The following is an 11,354-nucleotide window of genomic DNA, read 5'->3' as shown; positions in this document are numbered from 1 at the left end:
TGTTGGTTTGCCTTCTATTTTTGGCAGAAACACTTGGCATTAGATCTCTAAGGCATTTTCGCAAGGTCATTCATTCTATAAATTTTGGACCTTGTGGTCCTAATGCTATAACACAACATCCACTATTTATTTTCAACTTGCTTTCCATTCTTCAAGTTCAAGGGATTTTTCTTAATGCAATACTACTTAAGCTAGACATCAAATTTCCCATTTCTTGGTGATAAAGTTTTGATGGAACTTTTAAGAAATACATGTGTTTGGCTTCTCTTTAGGATCCCCAAACCCTTATTTTTCTACGTTTCTTTGTTGTTTGGTCTACCATTTTTTTTTTGTTAATAAAAGTTATCACATTGTTTAGTTAATCCCATGGTAAAAGAGTTTGAAAAGGTATTGGATTGCACACTCTTTTTATTATGAGTATTTTAGTCAAGACCAAAGATTCATTTGTTGCTTAGAGTATTCAAAAGGCCTTTGAGGTGTTTAAGACCTTCCTCAAGGGGGATAAAGATGGTTTTAGATTTTTTTATTTTTAATGGGCATACTATCCATTGGTCTCATATTATTGATAGTTATAGTTTTTCCTTGACATGAATGCCTAGTATTGGATCTCTTTGGCACTTTCATAAGCACATCCATACTATCAAGATTGGACGTTGTCACTAGTACAATAACACCTTTTTAGCATTTTAGTGTTGGTTTGCCTTCTACTTTTAGTAGAAATGTCTATCATTATATTCTTAAAAGCACTTTTTATAAGGTAATGTGTACTATAAAGTTTAGGCATTGTGACTAGTGCTATAACAAAAAATATAGCATTTAATCCTTGACTTGCTTTCCATTCTTCATATGCAAATGCTTGTGATTGATGTAATGACTTGTAAGCTAGACCTTAAAATATCCCTTGCTTTGGTGGTACAAATTTGATGTTACTTTAAAAAATAAATGCTTGGATTCTCTTTAGGATTGGTCCCCATATCTAGTGTTATAATAAAAATTATAGCATTCTAGTGTTTAATAAGCTAGACCTTAAAATATTTTTTTTTCTTTGTGCAAATTAGTGGTATAATTTTGATACTACTTTTTAAAAATACACGTGTTTGTCTTCTCTTTAGGATTTGACCTATAATTTTAGCTATAACAAAAATTCTAGCATTCTAGTGTTGGCTTGCCTTCTATTTTTGGTAGAAATACTTCCATTAGATCTCTTAGGCATTCTCACATAAGCATTCATACTAGAGGTATTGAACCTCATGACTAATTCAATAACATAAATTCTAGAATTTATTGTCAACTCATGTTCCATTTTTCACATTCAAGGGTTTGTGCTTCATGAAATGCTTCATAAGCTAGGCCTTTAATTGATCCTTGCTTGGTGGTAGAGTTTCGATGCTATTTTTAAGAAATAAATGTATTCTCCTTATCTTTAGAATCCTCAAACCATTCTTTTCTACTTTTCTTTTTTGTTTGGTCTACGAAAAAAAAGTCTTGATAAAAAAAATTCACATTGTTTTCATAAGCATGTTACTATCAAGAATGAACCTTGTCACTAGTACTATAACAATTTTTTGAGCATTCTAGTGTTGGCTTGTCATTTATTTTTAATAGAAACCTCTAGCATTCTATGTCTTAACAACTTTTATAAGAGAATTCATACTATAAAGTTTATACCTTATGACTGGTGCTATACCAAAAATTATAGCATTCAAGCCTTGCCTTCCACTCTTCACATTCAAATTCATGTGCTTGATGTAGTGATTTGTAAGCTAGACCTTAAAATATCCCTTGCTTGGTGGACATTGGTGGTAGAATTTTGATGTTAATTTTAATAAATATGTGTGTTGGTTTCTCTTTAGGATTGGACTCTATAACTAGTGCTATAATAAATATTCTAGCATTGTTGTGTTTTATAATATATACCTTAAAATATCATTTGCTTGGTGGACATTGGTTTAGACCTTACGATTGGTGCTATAACAAAAATTATAGCATTCAAGCCTTGACCTGCTTTCCAGTCTTCACATTCAAATGCTTGAGTTTGAGTAATGATTTATAAGCTAGACCTTAGAATATTCCTTTCTTGGTGAACATTGGTGGTATAATTTTGATGTTACTTTTAAGAAATGTGTGTGTTTGGCTTCTCTTTAGTATTGGACCCCATAACTAGTGCTATAATAAAAATTCTAGCATTGTAGTGTTTTATAAGATAGATCTTAAAATATATTTTTCGTGGTGGGCACTAGTGGTAGAATTTTGATATTACTCTTAAGAAATATGTGTGTTTGGCTTCTCTTTAGGATTGGACCCCATAATTGGTACTATATAACAAAAATTCTTGCATTCTAGTGTTCGCTTTGTTGGATATTGTTGGTCATTGCTATTGATAGGATATGTTGTTGTCATTGATGTCAACATATTCCTATGATTTTCTCCAGTGACTGTAGATTGGGAAGATTTTCTGATTTGGTTTGTAGTATTGGTTTGCTGATCACTATTTTGCAAAGGTTGATATTTCCTTTGGTATATTTTGGTGTGATGAAATCCAATGCTGAGCTTTTGGGATATTGTTTTGCATGATCTTGTGTATCTTCATTTTAGTTGGATTGTGGTTTGGTGCTCTACAAGTTATGTTTCTTCATGACAATTGTTGATTGGTTGTGTTCTTGAGCTTTCAAACGTTGACAGATGAAGATTTGAAAAGTGGTGTTGGTGCAGCTATTCTGGATGATTCTAACGTGCTTGCTGGTGTTTCCTAGTCGTGACCTATTTGTTTTGACGATCCACATTGATCGTTGTGTGATTTTTTAGTGGTTTCTATCAACCGGTGATGATTTGCATGTTATGTGGTATTTCTGATGGTGTAGCGTGTTACAGTTATTCTTGACATGATTTTCGATGGAGTTGTGCGTAAGGGAATTTGAATTAGGACCATGTTATGCTATGTAAATCATTATATTGGATCCGTGGTCAATCTTTGTATCGTGTGATGTAATTTTGTAATTGAGGGTTGAGGGTTTAGCCAACCTTGTTAAAAAGATTGATGAATTGTATATATAGGTGATCCAGTCATGTAGTTTGGTTGTCGTTGTTGTGTCTACATTATTAGAGAGAGGTTTGTTTGCAAACAAGTGATTTATTCTTTGGTGTTGAGTTTGTCGTGAGATTGGTGTTGCAGGGTAGACATATGTGCTTAGCCAGAACTGTAACACAGGCACTTGGAGATGCTATTGTTTCAGTTCATTTCTTCTGGATTGTAGTCTGAATCTTATTGTAAGTCAGTGAGACTTCCTTGAGGGTTGTAGCCTTCTGGGAAAATATCTTTTGAGCAGTGAGTTCTAGGTAGTGTGCCTAAATACATGTGCATTCCCCATTATAATATTTTCACATACTACTGCAGAGTACCATCTTACTGTGGGTAGGTTCCCGTCGTGGCTTTTCCCTTAACCGGGTTTTCCACGTCAAAATCTTGGTGTTTTGTGTTGTGTTGTTAATTTTCTTATATGTCTTATTGTTGCATTTTATCAAATCTATATTTTGTGGTTAAGTTTGTTATTCCAGTGAAGACTGATTCACCCCCTCCTCTTAGTCTTCCCTCTTGGCTGCTGCTAACAATTGGTATCAAAGCTAGATCCTCCGGTAGAAGCTTATTTGCTTGAGGAGATCCGGGATGGTAGCTCAAGGTATAATCTTTAAGAAGGACAGTCTAAGATTTGATAGAAGTAACTATGCTATATAGAAGGACCAGATGGAAGTGCACTTGAAATGTCTTGGTGAAGATTATTGGAAGATCACAAAAAATGTCTATGTTGTTCATCAGAATGGACCATCTACTCTCGACGAGGTTAAGAAAGAAGAACATAACATTAGAGAGAAGGAAGCATTGATTAGTGCCTCGACTGATTGTGAGATGACAAATGTAATGGGTCTTCAGACCGCACATGAGATCTGGGTCAAGCTTGAGGTGTTGTATGAAGGTGATAAACAAGTAAAGGTCACAAAGTTGCAGAGTTTAAAAGGAAAGTAAGAGACATTGAAGATGGGAGATGATGATAACATACACTCTTTTATGGCTAAGGTGAATGACCTTGTCCTAGGTATCAGATGTGCTAGTGGAACCATTGAGGAAGATGAAATTGTTGCTAAGGTGTTGAGATATTTGCCTCCTGCCTATAAGCATAAGGTTGCTTCTATTGATGAGATCCAGAGTGTGACTACAGTGGCAAGAGATATGTTGGTTGGAAAGATTGTTGCATTTGAGCTGAGTGAATTTGGAGAATCACATGGAAAGTCTAAGACAAAATTTAGAGCATCTGCATCTGCATCTATATCTAGTAAGCAGAAGTATGATCCTGATGAGTGTAGAATATCTAGTTATGAAAGAGAGAGAAGAGAGATGGAAGAGCAAGAAAGGGAGCTGGATGAACTTGAAGCACTGATTTCCCAGAGAATGCCTAAAGGTGTCGGTAAGTATGATGGAAATTTTCCTTTGAAATGTTTCTCTTGTAACAAGATAGGACATTTCGCTTCTAGATGCTCAGAGAGAATGACTAAGTATGATAGGCATGATAAGTTTGATAAGCATGATAGGAATGATAGATATGACAAGAATGAGAAGCATGACATTTCTTACAAGTCTAATCAAAATTTTAGAAATCAGAAGAACTACTATTATACTGCTAATGAAGGTATTGCAGATGAAGAATCTGAAGGAGATGAAGTTGTATTCCTTGCCATTAAGGAAGATGGACCTGTACCAGTTGATTCCACTAGCTGTACTATGAAGGAGAAAGCTTTAGCTGCTAAAGTTGAAGAGAAAGATGAATGGGTGATTGACAGTGGTTGTTCACAACATATGTCCGGTGATAAAAGCAAATTTGTAAGCATGGAAAGATATGATGGTGGAATAGTTAGATTTTGAGATGACAAAGCTTGTGTGATCCATGGGAGAGGTTCTATTTCTTTTGATGGTAAGCATGATACTGATGATGTCTTGTATGTTGAAGGTTTGAAGAATAATCTTTTAAGTGTTGGATGGATCGTTGATAAGGGTTATGATCTACAATTCAAGGATGGAAAATGCAAGATCCTAAATGCGTTTGGTATAGGGATTGCATTTGGAACTAAGACTGAAGGTAACATTTTTTCATTTGAATGCTTGTGAGAAAATTTGTTTGATTTCTCAGATTGATGAGAGTTGGCTATGACATAGGAGAATGTGTCATGCAAATTTTGATTCAATGATTAAAATCTATTCTACACTTGTTGTTAGAGATTTGCCTAAGATTCTTAAGCCTGATAATCCGGTATGTAAGGAATGTCAGCTGGGTAAGCAAACAAGAATTTCTTTCAAAAGCAAACAATATACATCTGATGGACTGCTAGGTATTGTGCATACTAACCTATGTGGACCTAAAAATGTTAGAAGTGTGTAGGGTGATAGATATTTTATGCTACTAATTGATGATTATTCTAGGATGATGTGGGTTGTCTTTTTTAAGGAGAAATTAGAAGCATTTGATAAATTCAAGATATTCAAAGCTAAGGTTTAGACTGAATCGGGATCAAAGGTGAAGTGTTTGAGATCTGATAGAGGTGAAGAATTCTATTCTGGTGAGTTCAACTCATTCTGTGAGATGCATGGAATCAGAAGATAGTTATTTGCTCCTAGAACTCCTCAACAGAATGGAGTTGTTGATAGGAAGAACATAACTATTTTAGATGTTGCAAGGACTATGATAATTGAAGGAAATGTTTCAAATATTTACTGGAGAGAAGCCATTAGCACAGTTGTTTATACATTCAATAGAGTTCACATCAAAAAAGATTCCAGTAAGACCCCTTATGAGCTTTGGTTTGGTCATGTTCCTACTGTGAGATATTTCAGATTATTTGGTAGCAAATTTTATATCAAGAGAGATAAGGACATAGGAGAGTTTGATGCTAGAAGTGATGAAGGTATTTTATTGGGATATTTAACATAGAGCAAGGCCTATTGGTACTATAATAAGAGACTGAGAAAGATAGTAGAAAGTGCAAATGTGAAGGTGGATGAGAACCTTGGGAAGGAGATTAGAGCATGTGGTTATGATGATGGTCAACATGTTATTTTGGCTCCTATTCAGCCTGAAGAACCTAAGCAGAATGATCTGGTAGAGACTATTAATCTGAATGTTGCTGTTGTCGGCGAAGAAGTACAGGAACTTGAAAATCAGAACAGACAGAAGACTTCAAGGCATGTAAGATTGAATCATTCTAAAAATCAGATTATTGGTGATAAGAATAAAGATGTGATGACTAGAAGAAGGTTAGCTACAAAAGAAGTATGTTTGATTTCCAAAGTTGAACCTAAAGATGTTGCTGAAGCCTGTAAAGATGAAAGTTGGATGAGAGATATGGTAGAAGAACTAGATCATATTGAAAAGAATAACACTTGGGAACTTGTGACTAGACCTAAGGATAAGAATGTTATTGGTACTAAATGGGTATTCAGAAATAAATTGAATGAAGTTGGTGAAGTTGTCAGAAATAATGTTAGACTGGTCTACAAAGGGTATTCACAGCAACAAGGGATTGATTATGAGGAGACTTTTTCTCCAGTTGCTAGACCTGAAGCTGTTAGACTGTTGCTTGCTTATGTTGCTTATAAAGATTTCAAGGTATATCAGATAGATGCCAAATCTGCCTTTTTGAATGGTGATCTTGAGAAAGAAGTTTACATTAAACAACCTGATGGATTTTCACTGTTAGATGATGGAGACATGGTATGTAAGTTGAAGAAATCTCTTTATGGATTGAAACAATCTCCTAGAGCCTGGTATGCTAGACTAGATAAATACTTGTTGAAATTGAGATTTAGTAAAGGTGTTGCTAACAGTAATTTGTATTTCAAGATTGAAAATGATAACTTCCTGATTGTTGAAGTCTTTGTTGATGATATTATCTTTGGAGGTGATGATAACTTGAACATGAAGTTTGCCAATGATATGCAAAAAGAATTTGAGATGTCTATGATTGGTGAGATGAAATTTTTCTTAGGTTTGCAGATTGCACAGACTGGAAAAGGTATATTCATATCTCAAACTAAGTATGTGAGGGAATTGCTGAAGAAGTTTGGATTAGATGACTCCAAACCGGTTGGAACTCCTATGGTGACTAATTGTAAATTATCCAAGAATGACTAATCTCCTAAAGATAATCAGTGTTTATATAGATCTATGGTTGGTGGACTACTATATCTTACACAAACTAGACCAGATATTATGCATGTTGTGTGCATGGCTGCTAGATATCAAGCTGGTCCAAAAGAGAGTCATGTCACTGTTGTTAAGAGGATATTCAGATACTTGAAGGGAACCGTGGATTATGGATTATGGTATCCTAGGAATAATGATTTTATGCTATGTGCATGCACTGATGCAGATTAGGCTAGTGATGTTAATGACCGAAAGAGAACTATCGGTGGATCATTCTTCTTGGGTAAGAAGTTGGTTTCATGGGCTAGCAAGAAACAAGATTCAGTGTCCTTATCTACTGCTGAAGCTGAGTACATTGTTGTTGCTAGTAATTGCAATCAGGGAATTTGGATGAAGCAAATGTTGAAGGACATCATAATTATTCATGATGAGCCTGATGTTATATACTGTGATAATTCAAGTGCTATCAACATGTCAAAGAATCCGGTGCAACATTCAAAGACTAAACATGTGTCAATCAAATATCATTACTTGAGAGAGCAAGTCAGTGAAGAGAAGGTGAAGCTGGAGTATGTATCTACAAAGGAACAAATAGCTGATATTTTCACTAAACCTTTGCCTGCAGATACATTTGTCTATTTGAGAGACAAGTTAGGGGTATCCACCCCTCCCAATGAGAACTAAATGCATTAAGTTGCATCAATCCAATGGATTTTAGAGCTTTATCTTTTTATCCGGATTGGTGAGTTGGTGTTGCTCCTCTGCTGGAGTAGTCTGTGTTTTGGGGAGAGAGTTTGGTTTTTTGTTTTTGGAGATCTTTAGCATTTCTATCAAAGGGGGAGAGAGTTCATGTGAAAAGCTTCTTTCTAAGTCTTGATCTTAGGGGGAGTTTGCTGGTGATATCTTCTTTCTTTGCATTGACTGTTTTTTGCATTCATATGTTGCCGTCGATGCCAAAGGGGGAGATTGTTGGATATTGTTGGTCATTGCTGCTGCTAGGATATGTTGTTGTCATTTATGTCAACATATTCATGTGATTTCCTCTTGTGATTGTAGATTGAGAAGATTTTCTGATTCGGTTTGTAGTATTGGTTTGTTGATCACTATTTTGCAGAGGTTGATATTTCCTCTGGTATATTCCGGTGTAATTAGATCCAGTGCTGAGCTTTTGGGATATTGTTTTGGATGATCTTGTGTATCTTCATTTCAATTGGATTGTGATTTGGTGCTCCACAAGTTATCTTTCTTCATGACAGTTGTTGATTGGTTGTGTTCTTGAGCTTTCAAACGTTGACAACTGAAGATTTGAAAAGTAGTGTTGGTGCAGCTATTCTAGATGATTCTAACATGCTTGTTGGTGTTTCCTAGTTGTGTCCTATTTGTTTTGACGATCCGCATTGATTTTTGTGCGAGTTTTTGGTGGTTTCTATCAATCGGTGATGATTTGTGTGTTATGCAATATTTCTGGTGGTGTAGCGTGTTGCAATTGTTCTTGGCATGATTTCCGATGGAGTTGTGCATTTGAGAATTTGAATTAGGACCATGTTATGCTATTTAAATCATTATATTGGTCTGGTGGTCGATCTTTGTATTGTGTGATGTTATTTTATAATTGAGATTTGAGGGTTCAACTGATCTTGTTATCAAGGTTGATGAATTGTATATATAGGTGATATAGTCTTGTAGTTTGGGTGGCGTTGTTGTGTCTACATTATCAGAAAGAGGTTTGTGTGCGAACAAGTGATTTATCCTTCAATGTTGAGTTTGTTGTGAGATTGGTGTTGCAGGGTAGACATCTATTCTTAACCGAAACTGTAATCAGGCATTTGGATATGCTATTCTGTCAATTCATTTCTTCCGGATTGTAGTCCGAATCTTATTGTAAGTCAGTGAGACTTCCCTGAGGGTTGTAGCCTTCTGAGCAAATATCTTTTGAGTAGTGAACTCTAGACAGTGTGCCTGAATGCATATGCATTCCCCATTGTAATATTTCACATACTACTGCAGAGTATCATCTTACTGTGGGTAGGTTCCCATCGTGGTTTCTCCCTTAACTAGGTTTTCCACGTCAAAATCTTGGTGTTGTGTGTTGTGCTATTAATTTGCTTATCCGTCTTATTGCTGCAGTTTATCAGATCTGTGTTTTGTGGTTAAGTTTGTTATTCCAATGAAGACTGATTCACCCCCCCTCTTAGTCTTCCCTCTTGGCTGCTGCTAACAGGCTTGCCTTCTATTTTTAGTATAAATAGTTCCATTAAATCTCTTTGGCACTTTCACACAGGCATTCATACTATAAATATTGAACATTGTGACTATGTTCTATAACACAAATTCTAGCATTTATTGTCAACTTACTTGTCTTCCATTCTTCACATTCAAGGGTTTGTGCTTCATGCAATGCTTCATAAGCTTGACCTTAAAGTCCCCCTTGTTTGGTGGTAGAGTTTTGATGTTACTTTTAATAAATACATGTATTTGGCTTCTCTTTACGATCCTCAATTCATTGTTTTCTACTTTTGATAAAAAAAAACTCACATTGTTTAGTTATCCCATGGTAAAAGAGTTTCACAAAGTATTGGCTTGCACTGTATTTCCATTACAAGTATTTTAGTCAAGACCAAAGACTCACTTATGACTTAAGAGTACTTGAAATACTTTTGTGGTGTTCAAGTTTTTCCTAAGGGGGATAGAGAGAGTTTTAGATTTTTTTTTCAATGACCACACTATCCAATGTTCCCATATTATTAATAGTTATAGTTTTTTTAATAGAAATGCCTTACATTAGATCTCTTTGGCACTTTCACGAGGGCATTCATACTATCAAGATTGGACCTTGTGACTAGTACTATAACAATGTTTTTAGCATTCTAGTGTTGGCTTGCCTTCTATTTTTAGTAGAAACCTCTAACATTATATCTCTCAAGCACTTTCACAAGGGCACTCATACTATAAAGTTTTAACCTTATGACTAATGCTATAACAAAAATTCTAGTATTCTAATATCGACTTGCCTTCATTCTTCACATTCAAATAGTTATGCTTAATATAATGCTTTATAAACTAGAGCTTAAACTATCTCTTGCTTGGTGGACATTATGATAGAATTTTAACCCACTTTTAAGAAATGCATGTATTTGACTTTTATTTAATATCTCTAACTCATTCTCTTGAAATCAAAATTGTAACACCTAAAAAAAACCCTAAAATTACTCATCCCAAATATTTAAGTTGAGAGGCATCTACAATGACATCAAAATGTCCGTAAACAAAAATCCATTTTTGAAACAATTTAACATGCAACCAGATTCACAGCTTTTTCTCGACATATTTTACATATATATTTTAAATATAAGTATACTAGTCATATTACTAACAAAACATATCTACAACTATTAAGATCCTTTTACATATTTTATAGCCCTAATATCTTTTAGACCTCCCTTGCAAAATTTCTCGCTCTCGTAAATGCAAAATAAGACTTGAATGAGGTCACTGATAACATATCTACAATTATTAAGATCCTTTTACATATTTTATAGTCCTAATATCTTTTAGACCTCCCTTGCAAAATTTCTCGCTCTCGTAAACGCAAAATAAGACTTGAATGAGGTCACTATTAAAATAAATAAATGTACGCCGTTGCCGGGGATCGAACCCGGGTCACCCGCGTGACAGGCGGGAATACTCACCACTATACTACAACGACAACTGTTGCTGGTAATTTTTATAAGTACATTTTCTCGAAGGATTTTTTTAAATTGCTGTCAACTTCCACATTACTGATGAAGCATCTGAATTATTTTATTATTATTTATACAGAATATGGATCCCACATGATATAAAATTGAGTCATTTTTGGGAGATTTCGCTGTATATTTATTTGTTTTAATATATGATTTTTCCGTCCAAAATAATTATGAGAAGATTGTATTTTCAATTGGGTCCCCGGGGAAGGTTGTTAACTATTTATTTAGGAAGCATGTATATGATAAGTCACAATGTTTGTTTGCTCTTTTTTTTAAATATAAATAAATTGAAAATTTAGATCAATTATGTCAAAGTTATATTACATTTATAATTTATTTAAAAAATCGTGATGCTTGAATGAATGAAATGTTAAAAAAATACATTATATTTATTTATTTCTCTAAGCTATTATTCACT

The 11,354-nt window shown here is 34.6% G+C and overlaps 1 non-coding gene across 1 annotated transcript; it reads right to left on the bottom strand.

Annotated features, from left to right (window-relative positions):
* Window positions 1-10,824: 10,824 nt before the first annotated feature.
* Window positions 10,825-10,896, bottom strand: TRNAD-GUC (transfer RNA aspartic acid (anticodon GUC)). The gene has a single exon. It is a non-coding gene; the product is annotated as a tRNA-Asp (tRNA).
* Between the last annotated feature and the right edge of the window lie 458 nt (window positions 10,897-11,354).

This window comes from Cryptomeria japonica, chromosome 8, assembly GCF_030272615.1.
Source record: "Cryptomeria japonica chromosome 8, Sugi_1.0, whole genome shotgun sequence".
Taxonomy (NCBI): Eukaryota; Viridiplantae; Streptophyta; class Pinopsida; order Cupressales; family Cupressaceae; genus Cryptomeria; species Cryptomeria japonica.
Note: the sequence above shows the minus strand (reverse complement) of the source record. Positions and strands in the feature narration are given on the sequence as shown.